The sequence below is a fragment of the Schistocerca serialis genome, chromosome 2 (assembly GCF_023864345.2).
Source record: "Schistocerca serialis cubense isolate TAMUIC-IGC-003099 chromosome 2, iqSchSeri2.2, whole genome shotgun sequence".
Classification (NCBI taxonomy): Eukaryota; Metazoa; Arthropoda; class Insecta; order Orthoptera; family Acrididae; genus Schistocerca; species Schistocerca serialis.
Genome location: NC_064639.1, coordinates 670,923,461 through 670,943,628, shown reverse-complemented (window position 1 = coordinate 670,943,628; position 20,168 = coordinate 670,923,461). Strand labels below are relative to the sequence as shown.

Here is a 20,168-nt window from a genome sequence, read left to right as displayed (position 1 = left end):
TATAACAGTACAGGAATAACACGCCAGGGGCGCTGCAGTAGACTCTCTTGCTTGACACGATTAATCGACTGAGACAAGTAAAACGCCCGTGTAAAACAGGACTACCATGCCGCAAACCGATTTAGTTGTGTTCTGCCGAATAATTGTACCGCCTGGCTGTGCCGACAGCGTATCGCTCGGTGGAGTGAAAGACAGATAGAGAGGGGGACAGAGAGAGAGAGAGAGAGAGAGAGAGAGAGAGAGAGAGAGAGATAGATGGACATCGAGTACGGCACGGTGCGGCAGCGAACTTTTCCGGGTTGGCGCCAGGGCGTCGTGGTCAGGAAAAACTGGCGCAGCCAGCCAAGCCCGAAAACCGCGGAAGCCGCTGAAAAAGCGAGTGGCTGGCAGGCCCCACCCGATACCCGGGCAGCGACCGCCCAGGGCAGGGCAGGGCAGGACAAGGTAACCGCGAAGCTTGCGCGCCGGGCGTTCACTCGCCACCAGCGCCGGTGGCAGCACGCGGCCGACGAGAGAAGCTGCGGAATCTTCTCGTTAAGTAGACAAAACCCAGTGAGAGGCATGGGTCGTATGCCACTGTTCGCTGGGTGATTTCCGCAGGGCAGGTTCAGCCGCCTAATCGAAACGGATTTTCCTCCTTCGTGCACGATGTCACCTTTCCGTTTGAAGTCTATGCGAACTATACTAGACTATAATGAATGTTTTGTGTAGCGTAGTGTTCTATTTTTGTGCAGCAGGCAGTTACGGATTTCTTGACGCAGCAGGACATAGTCTTTCACCAAACGGTATTTTCAGCCTGCTGCGTAGGTAGGATGATGGCTTGAATGCTCACGGCGACTGTACATTCTTCTTCTCATTCAAAAAAATGGTTCCAATGGCTCTAAGCACTATGGGACTTAACATCTGAGGTCATCAGTCCCCTAGAACTTTGAACTACTTAAACCTAATCAACCTAAGGACATCACAGCCCTAGGCAGGATTCGAACCTGTGACCGTAGCGGTCGCGCGGTTCCGGACTGAAGCGCCTAGAACCGCTCGGCCACAGCGGCCGGCTTGTAACGACAACCCTTTAAATAATGGTGCAGGTTACTGTTCACATGCAATCGTACAGCTTACCATTCTCTTTATAGAATGAAAACAGATTGATCCATTGGGGAAAAGGGAAAAATGTGCTTGGTTTATGTATTTATTAATTTGCAGATCAGATATTTACAGCCACTTCTATTGGCGCACGTTCTTATGTACAACATACACAACGAAACGAAGTTGCGTGATAGAGGATTTATTGAAACTTCTTGGCAGATTAAAACTGTGTGCTGGACCGAGACTCGAACTCGGGACCTTCGCCTTTCGAGGGCAAGTGCTCTACCAACTGAGCTACCCAAGCACGATTCACGCCCCGTCCTCACAGCTTTACTTCTGCCGGTACCTCGTCTCGTACCTTCCAAACTTTATGGAAGCTCTCCTGCCAGGAAGTTTCATATCAGCGCACACTCTGCTGCAGAGTGAAAACCTCATTCTTAGAGGATTTATTATTATCATTATTATTATTACACATTTTGCCCTCGAGACAGTGAATAAGTTGAACGTCAAGGAATATTAAATGATTATTCATTTCTTTCTTGTTTCCTTCTTACCTTTTCTTCCCAAAACCTCTTCATTCATTCGTCGTTTACCGTTTCCTTTGCTCTGTCCGTATTTCCACTTGTTCCTCGCTTTCTTTTACGTCAAGTTTTATGTTCATAATTTTGTTTCTGAATTTTCCTCTTTCATTTAGCATTTCCCTACTGATTGCTGCTTATAGGTCTTCCATTCCCCGAAAACAGTTGATTTTTTTTAATGAACTGTTTACTACATCAAAAATTTTATTTCTGCGTCTCTTATTGTTCATTCTATGTACGTGTCCAAAAATGTTAGTCGGCGTGTTCTTATCATTTCTGTGAGCCTCTCTGTACTTTCGTATAATTCTTTGTTTAGTCTCTTCATCCATATAGCATCTCCCTGTACTGCTCCAAAAAATTTTCCGAGGATTTTACAATCTATTTTTTCTGTCTCTGTGATGCCTGATGCTCCGATGGTAGTCGTTCTGATGCGTAGAGTGCTTTGATAGTACGGCAGAGTATTAGTGTCAGAGTTTTTCCTGTCTTGAAATGTTTCTTTTATTGTAGTGCACCCGTGTCAGTTTGCACGCTTGCTGAAGTTTTTTCTGTTCGTTTAGTGCTGGATACCTTGCTTGATCCTCATATTTGTATACAGGGTGATCAAAAAATTCAGTAAAATTTGAAAACTTAATAAACCACGGAATAATGTAGCTAGAGAGGTAAAAATTGACACACGTGCTTGGAATGACATGGGGTTTTATTAGAACTGAAAAAACAAAGCTCACAAAATGTCCGACGGATGGCGCTGGACAGCAAAACGTCAGTAACTGCTACCGTGACGGGAGAGAGGTACCCCGATATGTTACAGAATCGCATCATTCCCAGCCTGGCTGATAAACACCTGCTGGAACGTACTATGTTTATGCAGTATGGAGCTCCACCCCATATTGCTAGACGCGTGAAAGATCTCTTGCGCGCGTCGTTTGGTGATGATCGTTTGCTCAACCGCCACTTTCGTCATGCTTGGCCTCCCAGGTCCCCGGACCTCAGTCCGTGCGATTATTGGCTTTGGGGTTACCTGAAGTCGCAAGTGTATCGCGATCGACCGACATCTCGAGGGATGTTGAAAGACAACATCCGACGCCAATGCCTCACCATAACTCCGGACATGCTTTACAGTGCTGTTCACACCATTATTCCTCGACTACAGCTATTGTTGACGAATGATGGTGGACATATTGAGCATTTCCTGTAAAGAACATCATCTTTGCTTTGTCTTACTTGTTATGCTAATTATTGCTATTCTGATCAGATGAAGCGCCATGTGTCGGACATTTTTGAACTTTTGTATTTTTTTGGTTCTAATAAAACCCCATGTCATTCCAAGCATGTGTGTCAATTTGTACCTCTTGTACCTCTCTATCTACATTATTCCGTGATTTATTCAGTTTTGAAATTTATACTGACTTTTTTATCACCCGGTACATATTCTATTTACAGTAAGATGACACGTTTAAAGTGGGCGGACAGCAGTAAAGATTACGATTCAAGTTGGCCGACAGCACTAAAGATTGAACTGGCTATACTGCAGTGCTTAAAATTACGTTTAAAGTACAATAGTAAATCGTGACACGGAGAGCGCCGGAGATGAAATTGGCTATAGAACAGTATTTGTACGTCCATGGTATAGTATACCCAAAGATAATTTACAACTACAGAAAACGAAATTTACCTTTTAATCGCCTATTTTACGGGCATATCTATAGACTTCTCCCATCTACCAGGTGTAGAAGTATGAAACTGGAATTCCCCTATAGATGGTGCTAGCCGTTCGAGTAGGACCCATGAGATCGTGTCTGCAGCGCCATCTGCTTCCTGTAAAGGCTGACGACCAATGTCAACACAAAGCAACCCACGTTCCATTCAACGGTATCTGTTTGAAACCCGTAAACATGTCGAGTTTTGTGCCTACGAACTACGATTTGCGGACAACAGTGGTTTTCTGTTATCATTTGAAGAAAACTGCTGCAGAATCACTTCAATGCTAGTTGAAACTTTCGGCGAACATGCTCTTCGAAAAACAGTGTTTCGAATGATTCAAAATTTTGTACCTCTCTATCTACATTATTCCGTGATTTATTCAGTTTTCAAATTTATACTGACTTTTTGATCACCAGGTACATTCCCCTACATATTAAAATTTTTCCACTCTGTTAACCTTTTCGTGTTTTTGTTTTCATGTCCTGTGCGTTATTGTTCTTTCTTTCCATGTGTTGCGTTTCCTCATATGATATCTCTAGACCTGTTCAGGCATAGACTCCATGTAAGAATTCCTGTACTACTTCTCTATTGTTGCTGAGTATTGTGATGTCATCTGCAAATGCCAGGAATTTTTGATTGTCTTGTTTGCATACATTTTATTCAGTTTTTATTTTTATTTGTAGACATTCAATTTTTTTTTAGTAAACTGTATCGACACTTCCGACTGGAATCAGAAAAACAAAACAAAGCCTCTCCTACACTCTATGAAAATTTGCAGCGTTGTTGCTCACACTTTTCAAATGAGTAGCACACAAAAAAATTCTATGAACTGTCAGACTGTTAAGTGTAAGGTCTACATTTTGTTTCTTTCACTGCTACACTACCCTGAGATAGAAATTTAAATCCTTATTTCAGGATGACGAACTTGCTCCTTCAAAAATTACACGGTTAGAATTTAATACTGCTGGGTGCTGGGCTGGGGCGGTGAGGAGGGGGGGGGGGTGAAGGGGGGGGGGGGAAGGGAAGGGTGGTCCCTGGAGCTGAGTCAACAGCTCTCCGTTCTCCGCCTGCTGATGTGATGTGATGTGATGCGACGGCGCAGTTGGCGCTCGGCCAGGCGTCATACGACAGACAGCGCCAACATCGCGTTTATTGCTTGTTTTTTAGTACAAAGCTCGAGAGAGGGGAGAGGGCGTGTTTGCAGGTTATTACGGTTCTATCTCTGATGTATTTAGTCTCTTTTCACAAACAGAATGGCTCTTGGAATCGCGCCGGCCGCGGTGGCCGTGCGGTTCTGGCGCTGCAGTCCGGAACCGCGGGACTACTACGGTCGCAGGTTCGAATCCTGCCTCGGGCATGGGTGTGTGTGATGTCCTTAGGTTAGTTAGGTTTAAGTAGTTTTAAGTTCTAGGGGACTTATGACCTAAGATGTTGAGTCCCATAGTGCTCAGAGCCATTTGAACCATTTTTCTTGGAATCGCGTACTATTTAACATCGTTCAAACGGATCGTATTTTAGGTTCCTGTCTTCTCTTTCCTGCAATTGCCAGACTGGAGAGATTAACAACTGTGCCAAGGGGAGAGTAATTCACAGCAATAAATTCAGTATGTCTTCAGTACTTGAAATATTACAGAATGAAGACACCACAGCTTTTTATGCTATTTTTCTCGTGTTATTTTCTATTTCTAATGTACTGTTTCCCAAATCTGCCTGACATCTTAGTTGAGCTTTTGACTGCATTACATGTTGGACTGATTTCAATTACACAGCACGTAGCACAGGCGGGACACGCCATTCAGATTATTAGTACCAATTAAAATGAGGTGCAGATGGTTTTAAAGCTTTTTGACTTGTAGATGCACAATAGTGCAGTCAGATATTCAGTATTCCGACAAAAAATCCATGAAGCATGCTGTAGTATTTTAACTGCATTTTTATATCACCAGATGTATGATCTGACGTCACCCATAGTAAATGAATGATGCCTTCGGGGAACTTTAGCCCACTTAGTGGATATGTAGTGTGTGTATATATATAGTGAGAAATACAAACGAGCAATAGTACGCAGTGTGGAAGCTAATGTTCGTAGCTACCTACCACCGACCGATAGCTCAAAAGTGGCTCTCTTTTTCTGGAACGGTGTATAATTTTGAGACTTATTCTAACAAGAATTGTATTACTTACCTCCTTCATTGCCCTTGTCAAGTGGCGAATTATGTCAAAGAAACTGAAATCCACTATAGATATATTGATACAAAAAACTGTATCGACTAAACAAAGTAGTCGTATATTCGAGCAATATCATAACAGCATAGCTCTTCAGTGGTTACTCATGTAGTTAGAAGTGGAATGTTTATTTGTTTCATTTAGACGGACGCACACTTTAGATCGTTGGACTTTTTGCGCGGAGAGAATGGGTCGTGAAAAATTCATTTGACTCTTGGTCACAACAGTGTTCTGGCCATTTCAAAGCGTGATTCCGAGGGGAACAGAAGAGAAATAAAATTATTCACGAGCAACTGCACTGATTCACTGTTCCATTTAAAATTGAAAAGCTTCGATTTCTGCTCCATTTACCGGAAGACAAAGCAATGCGTCAGTGTGGGTGAATGGAACCAACATTACTCAGGTTTCACAAAGAGCAAGCATAGTGGTTGGTATTATTTTATAACCGCCCTATTAGACAAGAAACCGGAAATCTCTTGCAGAATTCATAGATATACGTGGGATAAATATAAAAGCCTGAAATACATGACACGGAAAAAGACACGAATTAAATTTTATGAAACCTAATCGCAAGTAAAAAAAAAAAAAAAAAAAAAAAAACCTCAGAAAATAAGTCTTCGTGTTGACCAGAGCGAGAACAGCACCTCGGTCTCCACACATTTGCGACTGTATTACGTCTTTAATGTTTGCCGGTGCTATGGAGTTTATTTCATTACAGGTTGTCTTTCACTGGGCAGAGCTATCGTTTCAGCTGCTACTTTTAAACGGTTTTTAAACTAATTATATGCATGGCTGCTTGTCACAAGTTTTATTTTTGTCCACCATAAGGCAGTGTCTGGACAGTTTGTTGGTTTGTCCTTAAGCACATCAACTACTGCTTGAAACCGGCATAAATACTGAATTTGGCCAATAGTGGCAAATGAATATTACAGTCGATGGTCGAAAATGTTGTCGTTATAGAAGTGAATAAGAGATAGAATTAAGGCAACAGAAATGAGCTTACTCAGAGTAATGAAAAAGTGTAGTAGACTAGACAGAATTATAGTTGACAACATCGCGATCGAAAGGAACGTCTACAAATAAGACTCCAAATCCAAAAGAGGAAACAGTACATTAACAGGATGAGTAATTTACGATGGCCTCTGAAACATAGTCCTGAAGAGAAAAGTAGTAAAGGAAAACAGGCAGATGCCTGGTGCCTCAAGTGTAGAATAGAAGGACTGTTTGACAGATACAGTAAGTGGAAGTAATCAGAAGTCATATCGACTGGACAGTTGTTGGTTCTTAGTCGACAGAGTGAGCGCGAGGCGCCAAAGAATTTATGTAAGGGACGTCACTCCATAGCGATCTGAACAGCTGCTCATACAGCGTTTTTGAGAGTACTACATCTGCAGCTACGTTCTGTAAATCACTATAAAGTAAGCAGGAGGTGGTACTGCGTGTATCATTTATTCAGTTTTCTTCTCACTTCGTTAACAGATGGAGAGTGGAAACTTGATTTATCTGATGCTTTAGTACATGCTGTTGTTAATCTAATTACATCTTTGCAGTTTATACTGGAGCGGTACGTAGCTGACCGAGTAATATTCGTAGATTCCTCCTCGTGGAACGGTCCATGCATTTTCCTAAACATACATTCACAGGATGTCAGTTATCCTCCTTTGCATATCTCCCGCAGCAGAATTTGCTGTGGCTTTTGGCGTAAATTTTGCCCTACGGGCATTGGCCTGAAAGTGTGGTAGTCGAAGCCTTGAATTCACGCAAAAATACACCAAACAAATGCGCTGCGGAAACAGTTTAACTTACGATGTTAGCAGACGACGATGCCGTCAGAACTTTCTTCCTGAGAAACCTTGACGTCCTGTGATATCACGTGAAGACGGTCCATTGATAACTTGCGTGAATGACGACAGTTGAAACACGTGACTTAACGGCCATTGTGAACTGTCTCGTCATCCCGTGATCACATGACGATTTCAGCTTAAGTTTCACAACACGCGCAGAACGCAATCCTCTCTGCGGAGATATGTCTACTCTATGGTGACATCCACAGATAAGTAAATTAGTAGCCGCAGACAGCGGTTCTCAGATGAAACTGTTTTCAGGTTATTGTCTACTGTCGTTGTCCCAGAGTAATTTGAATGGTTTTTACGTTACTGGACGTTGATCGGAATACTCCACTATTTCAGTCTTAATGGTCCCACAGCCAACAAACATTATTTATTATTATGTGCGCAACACACTTACATTCCTCGCAGACTAAAATGAAAAACAATCTTTCGTTTACTAGATTAATACTTTTCTTTTTATTTACAATCGGGTATTAAACAATTTCTCGTCTTTTAAAAAGACTAACTTTCTCAATTCTAAGCACACACGTTGTCGAAGTTTACTCAGTAATGTTTTTCAAAATAATGAAGAAGGAAAGCAGTAATAGGCTACCTCAATTATTTCGGTTAAAACATTAATTTCAGAAGAAATTGTAAAGACAAACTACTCAGGACTCAACAATCTGCGCAGATCCACATGTAAAATTACTTCCTCGTGTAATGCAACTTTCCTCCGCACAACTTTGGTACTTCAGTTGATATGTTCATTTACGTATAAATTTCGGGCTGACTTGAGTTAATTTTTATACTTGATTTATGTATTTCACATCTAAAGAAAGTTTTGCATAGATTTGATTACCAGAACACTATTTTTCTCATGCTGTACTTTCATTTTTCATATCGATCCATTTAGCAAAATCGATCTTGAAGCATGATGATTAGTAATCACGATTGGTAACTTTAATGAGTAAAAAGCATTTTACAGTGAATCTAATATTACTATGCTTTAGTTTTCATGTATATAAAATTTCTGTTTTCATTTTTAATTCTTCTAATTTTACTACCCATAATTCAATCGACAATTATACAAAGGCAGCTAATTGATAATTTTTATATTGTGAAAATTTGCAACCTTCATTATTAATTATTAGGCACCTAAGTCTTTACATAAATAATTATTTCCATAAAACATTATGTAAATTATACCTCAAAAGTAATTTCAATTGAGACAGTCACAATAAAAATCATTTGAAGTGCATCCTGTTCTAGAAGCATCAGAAAGCTATGTACATAATATTTAAAAAAATTGTAGGCGCCAATCCCTCTACAATATTTTCAGCTGTTGTCGAGCTTGGTCACAGTAACTATCGATTCTTTGCATTGTACTGAAATGTTGCACAGTGTATTTACTTAACAAATGATGTTGTAGGAAGTGTCAGTAATTTATAAATAAATACTGATGATGTGAAAAAGCTACAATATTCCAGTGACTTTTACTGAAACAAAAATCTGGGATTTATGAACTGGAAAGCATAAAGCGGAACCGACACCCTAGAAAACGAGACAGCCATAGCGAGATAAGTAACATTTATCTGCTAAGATGTTTCTACCCTTACGAAACTGTATAAACTTTGAAAACACTAAAATAGTTAGTTCAATGTGGCATATTTACATTCTGTACATGTACTAACATTTTGATAGTAAGGGATACTTAAAATTATACTCCACAGACAATCACACAAAAATTCTTTCTCTTGCTAACCAAAATTACTCACTGTATTACTTCACAGGAAAATCTTGCTGACATCCATTAAACAGCTCTGTAATACAAAATACCCAATATGCTTTCTCACCGTGATCATAGAGACCATTTTCTTTAACGTTACAATATAATGCATCCTTCCATTACCAACTTTTTACAATAATGAATGTATTGCTTCAATTCCGATAAATCATTTATGCTTTCATTTTTGTATGAGATGGCGCGGTTTCGTTAAACATTACATCAGGCCTGGAGAATTGGAGTTATTCGTTAATGATGCACAGAATTAAAGCGGTTTCGCGATGTAAGTTGTTACTGTACCATATGTACACCGTTTTGAGAATCCTATCTTTCTCATGCACAATTCTTGTCACATAAAAGAAAAAGAAAAACCATGATTTCAATACGTTGTGGTCTTATATACAATTCTGTACTTGATGAAGGAGAAAGTAAAGCAATTAAAATAATTAGGACGCTTAGCTCTACTGCCATATTTACGCTGTTATTTATTTATCGCTAATCCACGATGATCCACCTCAGCCAACCTCGATGCTGTCAGATGTAAACTAAGCATCGTACGACTTTTTTCCGAGTAATACCGTATTTGCAGAATAAACGTATGGGTACTGCGCGCTCAAACAAGTGAAAGCCATAAAAGGAATCGTCATGTGGGATCTCTGTTCGCCCACTATTTAGTGCCTGGACAGTCTCGACCATTTGTATTCAAAATTGTTACTGGTGATGTAATGTGCTGTCATTATAATATCGCAACGAAGACAGGATGGTTGAGCGCCAGGAGAAAAACAACGAAGAGTAATCAAGTTCCTGTCCATTCACTGAGCATACTTCGCTGAGAAGAAAGAAGGCATCATGGTCTAACTGCTTCCCAAGCCTTAAACAATAACTGCTGACATTTAGTACCAACAACTCAGACGTCGTGCAGTCGCGAGTGAAGGCGGATGAAAAAAAATCTACTTCACGTGCTACCTCAACACTTGTCACACACGACACGCGCTGCCGACGTGACAATTCACTGTCAGTGGTCTTAGTTTGAGGTGGTTCCCCTTGTTCCGTATTCCTCCGATTTTGCGCCGTCAGATTTCCTCTTTTTCCGTTTTGTATCTTAGATGATAATGTTAATGCTTTTCGTATAGTTTTGTTGACTTCATTGACTCGAAACTAGCTCTTTTTGGTGACGCAGTATCGACTGAGCACGTAGTCATAATGCAATGGCTATAGATGTAAAATAAAATTTTTACGACGGTAAAATTACTGTTTTTCGAGCTTTTCCATAAACCCAATGATCTATCTCATTTTGCTCATTACGGGCTCATATAGCGCTAGTTCATTCTACTTTCATATTCTTGCTATTTTATACCATCCTTTCTTCTTGCTCACAGTTTCTATACCAGATCAATTGCTAACAGCATACGTTTGCTGATCAGCGGAAGACATACCGTGTGTTCTGAGTTGTGTATCTGCTTCGCGCGAACGGAAGTATTAGGTAATTTGGTTTATAACTGATCGGTTGTGTGGGGGAGGCAAGTCTGGAGTCCATCGTTTCACCCCAATAGCAGCTGGACAAGCACGAAGGAAGAAATTGGCCATGGCCTTGAAGAAGAACCATCTTTTTACGCAACATTCCTTTCGTCTGTGCTTCGAGGCTTTCGTAAGTCTCACGTGGTAAGATTCGCTGCAAGAATACGAGAAATTTGGGTTCCAGCGGAGGAACGGAGATAACCATTTTTTCCTTACTCTTTTTGCGAGTGGAACAGGAAAGCAAACGACTGGTAGCGGTACAGGATACCACCTTACACTGGCTTGTGGAGTATGTAGATGTAGAGCAACTGACACTTAATTGTATCTGGCGGGCCGCTTGAATTTGCGCGAGCAACGGCCAGATTGGCTAAATTCACTGCGCAGTTAACTCGGAAACGACGCAGCGTGTTGAGCTGTTTTCTTAACATATATTTCTCGGCACAGCCTACACTGCAACACCCTTACGAGCTTTTCAGGCTGTTTCTGACCACTCCGTATATAAATAACGAATACTCTAACGCCATGTCTCCTAACACCCTCTTGGTTTACTTCCGAGATTACTTTGAGATCTCGTCCAGTGTTCAGTAATCTCGTATTTTGTTCACTAAATGTCCTCCGAAAGTCAAGGAAAACGTGAACAAATTCCACAGACACTAGTGCATCTTTTAGTCACATTACAGAATATGACGCAATGTTGCCCTCTCGTAGCCCTTCAAGGTAATATAGAGATGAAAAAGTTATCGCAAGATCGGAACTAGTTTTTTTTTTTTTACTTTAATTTATTCCTGTTAATGGTGACTGAGCTCCGTAGATGTGGGTCAAATTATTAATTTTGCCAAGACACATTGTGGGCTGTCATCGAGCTTCAGTTGGCGTAATACCTTAATATCTCTTAAATACAACTCTATCACTATTGCATTTTGAGCTTTGCATTTTATTCTTCAACTCGTACCTTCTTCTTGCGTGTTTGTATACATATTATACACATTTTTAGTTTCACTGATGCATTCGAGCAGATTTGATAATACAAGAACCGAATTAAAATTTTATGGCATTTGAACCTGCGCCTTGTCACATGACTGGGACAGTCTCCACCGGCGAGAATCCTGCTGTTTCTCGCTCCAGTGTTGCGACGGCCGGTCATCGACAGAACACTGTGGCCACTACCGCCATGATCGCGGAAGTACTTCTGGCACGTAGAGTAGCGTAGGCGTGAGGCGGAAGCGCGGCCGGCGGTCCGTGCTCAGTGGTGCGTTGCCTGCTCTGGCCTTGGCGCTGTTGGCAGCCGTGACAGGGGACGCCCCGCTTGCTTGCCAACCTCCGTACCGTGACTATCCTCGCGCCTCTCTAAAGCGGGACCTTCACTGTCATAAGGATCTGACATCATCCTATTGAGCGCTGCACAGACCCGCTCTAGTTAAGTTGTGCTGCTACTACTGACACTAGTATGAGGGCTAAGTGAATAGATATCGGCCTCACACGGCCATAAAATTGACGCTAATGTGAGTTTTAGATCGTTATGTTGCCATGCGTGTACTTTAGATGCCAACTTAATCTGCAGGAATGTTATGTTTACACAGGTATTAAAAGAACCTGTATTTTACACGTTTCCTTTAAATGAAAAACAGAGACACCAAATCCCCGTAAACTGTTTGTTTCGGACCGTTAGTTGCCAACGGCAATGTGGTAGTGTAGTGGTGGTGTTGGCGGTGGTTTTTGGGTTAGGGGCTCTCCACGACGATTTTATCAGAGCCCATACGAAAAGTACCAGAAACGAATGTGGCTAAAACGTATAAAATGTGATACAAGAAATAAAAATCAATCTGATATAAAGTTGCACTGGCTGTCCTCCCCGCATCCGTGAGTATCTGCACAATCACACTAGCACACATCATGTAAGACAGTGTTGAAAATGGTTAGACGTTCTATAACTTTCAATCACAACACAGGTAAGAGAAGAGGGAAACTAAAGTAGAACCACAGCAATATGTGAATGGCTGATCACTTACAAATAAACATGGCTGAGCCAGCTACCGTGACAACACTTTAGAAACGCCGCCCTACAACGTTGGAGAGATCTGTCTGGCATAGCACAAAACCTTAAAATGTTTGCCACATTCATGTCATTGTCATTTAAAATACAGAACAAATCGGAAGACAAGCCGGAAGCCGGAAGACGGCGCCGAAAATGACACGCAGTGATATAGTCTCTAAATTGAAGAGGGAACAGCGCTTATGGTGGGGGAAGTGGCCGTTTCAGGAAGAATGGTACAGCTGCCGTACAGGATGTCAAGAGATTAGTTTCCCGGCAAGTGTCGTAGTGCAGCGTATGATGATTTACGTAGATTTTGTTTTTGTGCCTTCCGTTCATGTTATTCTAGTTACTAATTCTGAGTTTCACATAGTTTCAACGCATTTATTGGAAAATAAAAACTCATTCGGCGTGCCTCTGTACTTCACCAACAGTCATTTGAAAAACGTCCTGCGAAAGGAGCTGGTTAACTTTTGAAACAGCACCAACTGAAACAGACAGTCCCTAAGCGCAGCGGAATATCATACAGGAAGAGAAAATAAAAACTTTGGTACTTCGAGTTACAGTAGTACTGATTCGTAGTTATTTTTGTATTCGAGAAGCAAGAGGAAATTCTGGCCTTCGGATTGTGTTAATTTTTTGATTAAGGAACATTTTGCTTTGACTGTTGATGTACGTAGTGTACTATTATTATTGTTATTAATAAAAATAGTGGCATACTAAGAGCAGATTCAGAAGTTGGAGATAATGTTTGGAAATACAGTAACAAGGAAGTGTTATTGTTATTAGTAAAGACAACAATAACCAAAGATAATAGCACTGTGCTTGCCAAAAGCGTGCAAGTGATTCGTCTTGGTGTTGTAGCTCTCTGGACAGTTCCAGAGAGTCACTGTATGTCTCTGGGTTCTCTCACTAGCTTCGCGATATAATTTTGTAACGTGATTTAGCGGCGAAGACATTATTTTAGAGAAGGTCTGTGGCGACTGGTACCTTGAAGATTAGTAATAAGGTTGTTAAAGGATTTACCCAAGTTTCTCTAATTCCTGGTGCGTGTGCATTTGCTTGTTGTAAGGTGGTTTTTGGTATTAGCGGTAGTACTTTGATTTATGAATCGCTTAGTGTTGCTTTGGTGAGATGTATATGCGCCAATGTAGAAAGACTTGAGAGTTTTCATGATAGAGGTGTTATTGTTTATAACAGCTTTCATTTTTGTCAGATTGGTAATAAACAGATTGTATAGATGTTATCCTTGTGGCATAGTGAGATAGACGGAGTGGAGAAGTAGGTTACAGTACGCTTGTTCGCCCACTGCTTGAATACTGCTCAGTAGTGTGGGATCCGTACCAGATAGAGAAAATCCAACGGAGAGCAGCGCGCTACGTTACAGGATGATTTAGTAATCGCGAAAGCGTTACGGAGATAAACTCCGGTGGAAGACTCTGCAGGAGAGACGCTCAGTAGCTCGGTACGGGCTTTTGTTGAAGTTTCGAGAACATACCTTCACCGAGGAGTCAAGCAGTATATTGCTCGCTCCTACGTATATCTCGCGAAGAGACCATGAGGATAAAATCAGAGAGATTAGAGCCCACACAGAGGCATACCGACAATCCTTCTTTCCACGAACAGTACGAGACTCGAGTAGAACCGATAGCGGTACTCAAGGTACCCTCCTCCACACACCGTCAGGTGGCTTGCGGAGTATGGATAAAAAAAAAGAAAAAAAACAACAAAAGACTACGGTGTAATTGTAGATTGTGTGGATGAAGTATTTAGTTTCCTGGTCATAAAGTTTACGGATGGCGAAATGTCACATCTGTTCGCCATTACTCTACATAAAACTGGCACACTAGCTGTAAAGGTTGTCATCAAGTGGCCTCTCTGTTCACCTGACTACCATGTATGGGAGGAAACGTTTAACTCGGTGATTTGCTGCGGACGGGGCGTTACTGCTGTGCTATTCAGCTACGAGAGGTTACACAGACTGCGTAAACAGTCGCCAGTGGAACGGTCGTCCACACATTGACGTTCGCCCGCAACGCCACAAAATCCAATCAGCGCGTACGTCGTGTGTGTGTGTGTGTGTGTGTGTGTGTGTGTGCGAGCACTACTCCCACGCAGTCACGGCCGAGCGACTGGCGAACACAACACCGGCTCGTTAATTACGCTGACGTCACAGGACAGCGCAGGCCATCAGTCGGGATGGGTCAGTGCTGCCAACCGGCAAAGGCCGGGGCAGAGACCAGCAAGTCACGGCTCGGAGGTTCACGGTCGACCGCGGACGGCGGACCAGGTCGGCGCAGGGCGGAACGCTGCGGTGCCTCCCCCGTGCCGCGGACGCCGCTATCATCGCGTCGGCAAAAAGATCGCTGGCGCCGCCCGGCTGCCTGGCGCGTTGCCAACCTCGGCAGCGCGAGGCAGAGGACGGCCGGGAGGGGGATTCTCCATTTTCGACGAGAGCTTGTCATAGGCGATAACGTCAGAGTCCGCTCCACTCTTGCCCCCTGCCCCGCCCTCGCTGCCTATTTAAAGCTGTGTCGTCGTTCCGCTGACGAAGTGCTTCGAGTTTCATGCTTATTGCGCCGTAACAGCTTGTTTGTGTATGCATTAACCTCATTTCTGCAAACAGAAAACAACCTACACAGTGTTGCCGGAGGGCGGCCCTTTCTCGTAAATAGCCTGCACTGCTTGGAGCCAAGTAAATATCGTTTTTATGCCAGCTTCTCAAGCGAGAATAATTTCATTTCTCAGTCGTGAGTTGTTGGCTCTCGGCTTTCATGTTAAATGGTCGTGCCAAAGCGTTCCCGGCGTTCTTGCCTGATGCCGGATGTTACCCAGGAAGTAATTTTGTGTAGCGTCATATATTAATAAGCTGCATATGCCTCTCAGTCTGTGACATTCTGTACTCTTAATTTGAAGGTTCAGGCGTAAAGGTCAATCGAAATCGCTTTTGGGTCTTTATTGTAAGAACTATGTTACATTTCATTATAATATTGAACCAAGTGTAAGTCTTAAGTTTCATCCACTAGCCGGCATTAAACTTCTTCCCTCACAAGTACACGTAACTGTTAATTATGGTGAACCAAATCCACCACAGCCGTGTTTTTTTAATGGCGTATTTTATTTATTTATTTTCTACTTTGTATGTCCAGAAGTACAATGAGTATGCAGAAGAAAAACAGTGTGAAATAACTCCTGTCATATGTGCCACCAGAACGTGTGACGTACTTCAAAAGCATTGCAATTCAGTTGAACACACTTTCCAGCGAAGTAACTTTGCAGAATGAGGACGGTGACATTATTTGAGACTAGAAAGTTAAGAAATACTTAATTTGCAATCGAGTCAAATGTGACTACATTACTCGATCTTTATCAATCACTTCTACAAAAACTGAGGTTATGTAAGGTATGTTCGTTAGTATAATAAGAAACAGATTTGTATACTTCGTCATATTAAAAACCAATAATGAAAACAAATTGTATATCAGATACTTTCCTAAATGTTATGGAGGGAAAGCGAACCACGTCCCACATGTCGTTCAGGTTTATACTTCCAAGAAAAACCTACAAAGAGTAACAGGATATACACGCATCAAAAAATGTTTTGCATCACCCCGGTTCCCACAACTCCTGAAGATAGACGTTGACTGCGGATGTTGTATCACAGACACAGTTCCTTTGACTATTGAAAGGTGTCACTAAACCCGCACAAAGATGTAAACAACCATGCATGAGCAGCGCCTGTTAGACGGAGGGAGTCCGACAACCGATCAGTTCTATTCATTCCAATAGGAAGGAGGTACACGGCTCGTGTTGTCTGCAGTTCAACCATGCCTAGATGGTCAATACCGCGGTTCGATCGCGTCCGCATTGCTACTTTGAGCCACGAAGGGCTCTCAACGAAGGAATTGTACAGGCGTCTCGGAGTGAACCAAAGCAATGTTGTTCGGACATAGAGGAGATACACAGATACAGGAACAGCCGATGACAAGCCTCGCTCAGGCCGCCCAAGGGCTACTACTGCAGTGGATGACCGCTACCTACGGATTATGGCGGGGCAACGCCACCATGTTGAATAATGCTTTTCGTACAGCCACAGTACGTCGTGTTACTGCTCAAACTGTGCGTAATAGGCTGCATGATGCGCAACTTCACTCCCGACGTCCATGGCGAGGTCCATCCTTGTAAACACGACACCATGCAGCGCAGTATAGATGGACCCAACAACAGGCCGAATGGACTGCTCAGGATTGGCTTCACGTCCTCTTCACCGGTAAGTGTCGCGCATGCCTTCAACCAGACAATCGTCGGAGACGTCTTTGGAGGCAACCCGGTCAGGCTAAACGCCTTACACACAGTCTAGCGAGTGCAGCAAGGTGGAGGTTCCCTGTTGTTTTGGGGTGGTATTATGTAGGGCCGACGTACGCTGCTAGTGGCCATGGAAGACGCCGTAACGGCTGGCTGTACGATACGTGACTGCCATCCTCCAACCGATAGTGCAACCATATCGGCGGGGCATTCGTCTTCATGGACGACAATTTCCGCCCCCATTGTACACATTTTGTGAATGACTTCATTCAGGATAGCGACATCGCTCGACTAGAGTGGCCAGCATGTTCTCCAGACATAAACCCTATCGAACATGCCTGGTATGGATTGGAAAGGGCTGTGTACGGACAATGTGACCCATCAACCACTCTGAGGGAGTGGCCGAGTGGTTCTAGGCGCTACAGTCTGGAACCGCGCAACCGCTACGGTCGCAGGTTCGAATCCTGCCTCTGGCATGGATGTGTGTGATGTCCTTAGGTTAGTTAGGTTGAAGTAGTTCTAAGTTCTAGGGGATAGACGACCTCAGCAGTTACGTCTCATAGCGCCCAGAGCCATTTGAACCACTCTGAGGGATCAAAGTCGGATCGCCGTTGGGGAGTGGGACAATCTGGGATAGTAGTGCCTTGATGAACTTGTGGACGACCAATACAGGCATGCATCAATGCAAGAGGACGTGCTACTGGGTATTAGAGGTACCTATGTGTACAGCAATCTGGATCCCCACCGCTGAATGTCTTGCTGTGTGGTGGTACAAGATGTAATGTGTGGTTTTCATGAGCAATGAAAAGGGCGGAAACGATGTTTATGTTGATGTCTATTCCACCGAGGTGATGCAGAACTTTTTTTGATGTATGTAGTACAGCATAATAGATCGTTTAAACGGTTACCAAGCATACCGAAAGCTTGAAAAGGATTTGAATTGTAAAGTTAATTGATGTAAGTGATTTACCTTTTGAGGCATTCCTGTCAAAACGACTTCAGTGGATTTGGTCTACTTCAATTCTGACCCGTCCAATTATTGCGTTCAGTACTGCAGGAAGAGAACAAGGCGAAAAATGACCATCGCGGTTATCCATCCCCACTGTATACTGCTAAAACATACGTGGCAAATCGAAGGTAGTATAGGAAATGCACAATTGAAAGTTTTTCTGTAGAAAGTACGGACATCTTTACTACATTTTTCCAATAGATTCCTTCAGTAACCGTGTAATGTTATGTGTACAGATCAGTATTTTATACTGCGAATAGACACACTCAGTGTTTCGTGAACACTTTTTCTTTTCATTGTGAAAGCATCGCAAATTGCCATATTACTTCCCATGTTTCATACGAGTGTTTTTAGACCGTAATTATGAATTTGAATTGTGTTCACTGCTGCCTTATACGTGATGTGCCAATACAATGAGTTGCTTGTTGCTAAGTGTGGGACGCTTTCATGTGTCATACATAGCTGCAGCGAGAAGAGGAGCAGAAAATCAGCACTGGACTTGCTGTCGCAATAAAAAGGTGGAAATGTGACATTAAGTGTGCTAATGCGCTGCACGAAGGCGTGATGTTGCATAGATTACATTACGTAAGAGAATATAGTGTAAGGCTGTCAACTGACAGAATAGGATGTTTTCCATTCGAGTTCTTACACGATGCAGACTTCATTTGCCATCTGTCGGAAGAAATAATGTCGATTCAGCTCCCAGTTAACACCCTAGAATAAGTCAATGCAACATTTATAGCACACCTATTATGAGAGGAGATCCTCGTACTGAAACGTCCGCTACCTGGAGCACAGTTCTCGATGTGAAGTCACTTTTTCTTCAGAGACCAGTCTGTAATCTTTCCTTCGTAGACTACTGTCCATATATTGTAACACGATGCATGCGCCATCTTTGGGCTAGTAATTTAAAAAAGAAGTAACAAGGACCTAAAATGATTCAACTATCAAACAATAACTAATGTAAATATCACCAGTTAAGGTGGCACACATCTGTGTCCGCTTCGTAACGCATTTTTACAGAGCTGTCCAATGCTGTACCCAGACTCTGCACTGGAAGGCGCTACAGCCTGCAGCCGAGCGGCCGCTGCGGTCGCAGGTTCGAATCCTGCCTCGGGCATGGATGTGTGTGATGTCCTTAGGTTAGTTAGGTTTAAGTAGTTCTAAGTTCTGGGGGACTGATGACCTCAGAAGTTAAGTCGCATTGTGCTCAGAGCCATTTGAACCATGCACCAGTGGCAAGAAATAATGCTATCACCAATGAAGGACGTCTGTTCCCACCAGTTACAAAAAAATGAAGCAAAACGCCAATAAAGGAGTCGACCCCTCCTGCTCACCCTCAATACTCGTACCAGATTGCGAAAACAGCTTCTTCCACCAGTATATAAGAATTCTAGTTTGTCTCATTCAGCAATCAGTACAACTACCTGAGGAAGGCTATTTCCAACAGCGGCTGAAAAGATAAAGAATTTTACATATTGTCAATGCGGGGACAAACGCTCAAGAATTTTGTTGACTGTGGCATCGGTCGCGTAAGCCTACGCTTACACTTGCTGGAATGGCTTCCTATTCTGTACATCCTTGAGATGCAGTCTGAACTCAGATTTACGGGTGCGGCCGCCCACGTTCCTCGGAACGTTGAGGGCGTCGACGAGCGGAATGTGCGGGCCACAGTCCAGTGGACGGCGCCAGCGGCGGAATGCGGCCAGTCCAGCACGGCCGCTGGAGAGCGCTGGAACGCCGCCAAAAGAGCGAACGAGCAGCGCGCGTGGGCCCGCAATTACCAGCCGGCGCGCTACGCACCACTACTGTAACAGCTGTAACACCGGCCGAGTGCGTCACAGGCCGCCGGCGCGAGCCGGGCGCTGGCGGGCGGATCGAGGCGACCAGGTGCGACAGAACGGGCCACGTTAACGGCCTTCCATCTGGCACGTCCGCGACCCTGGGCGCGGCTTTCTGACGGATTCCATTGATCGTGTGAGAAAATTGCAGCAGGTTTCCCCGTCTCTGCCTCGGAAACACATCACGTAGGCAGCTGAAAACAAGAAAATGCCACTGAAATAACTTTTAGTTATTCGTATGCAATATTCCTGTGCATAAATTA

General features: G+C 43.1%; 1 non-coding gene across 1 annotated transcript; it reads right to left on the bottom strand.

Annotated features, from left to right (window-relative positions):
• Window positions 1–1,313: 1,313 nt before the first annotated feature.
• Trnas-cga (transfer RNA serine (anticodon CGA)) lies at window positions 1,314–1,388 on the bottom strand. Its single transcript has one exon. It is a non-coding gene; the product is annotated as a tRNA-Ser (tRNA).
• Between the last annotated feature and the right edge of the window lie 18,780 nt (window positions 1,389–20,168).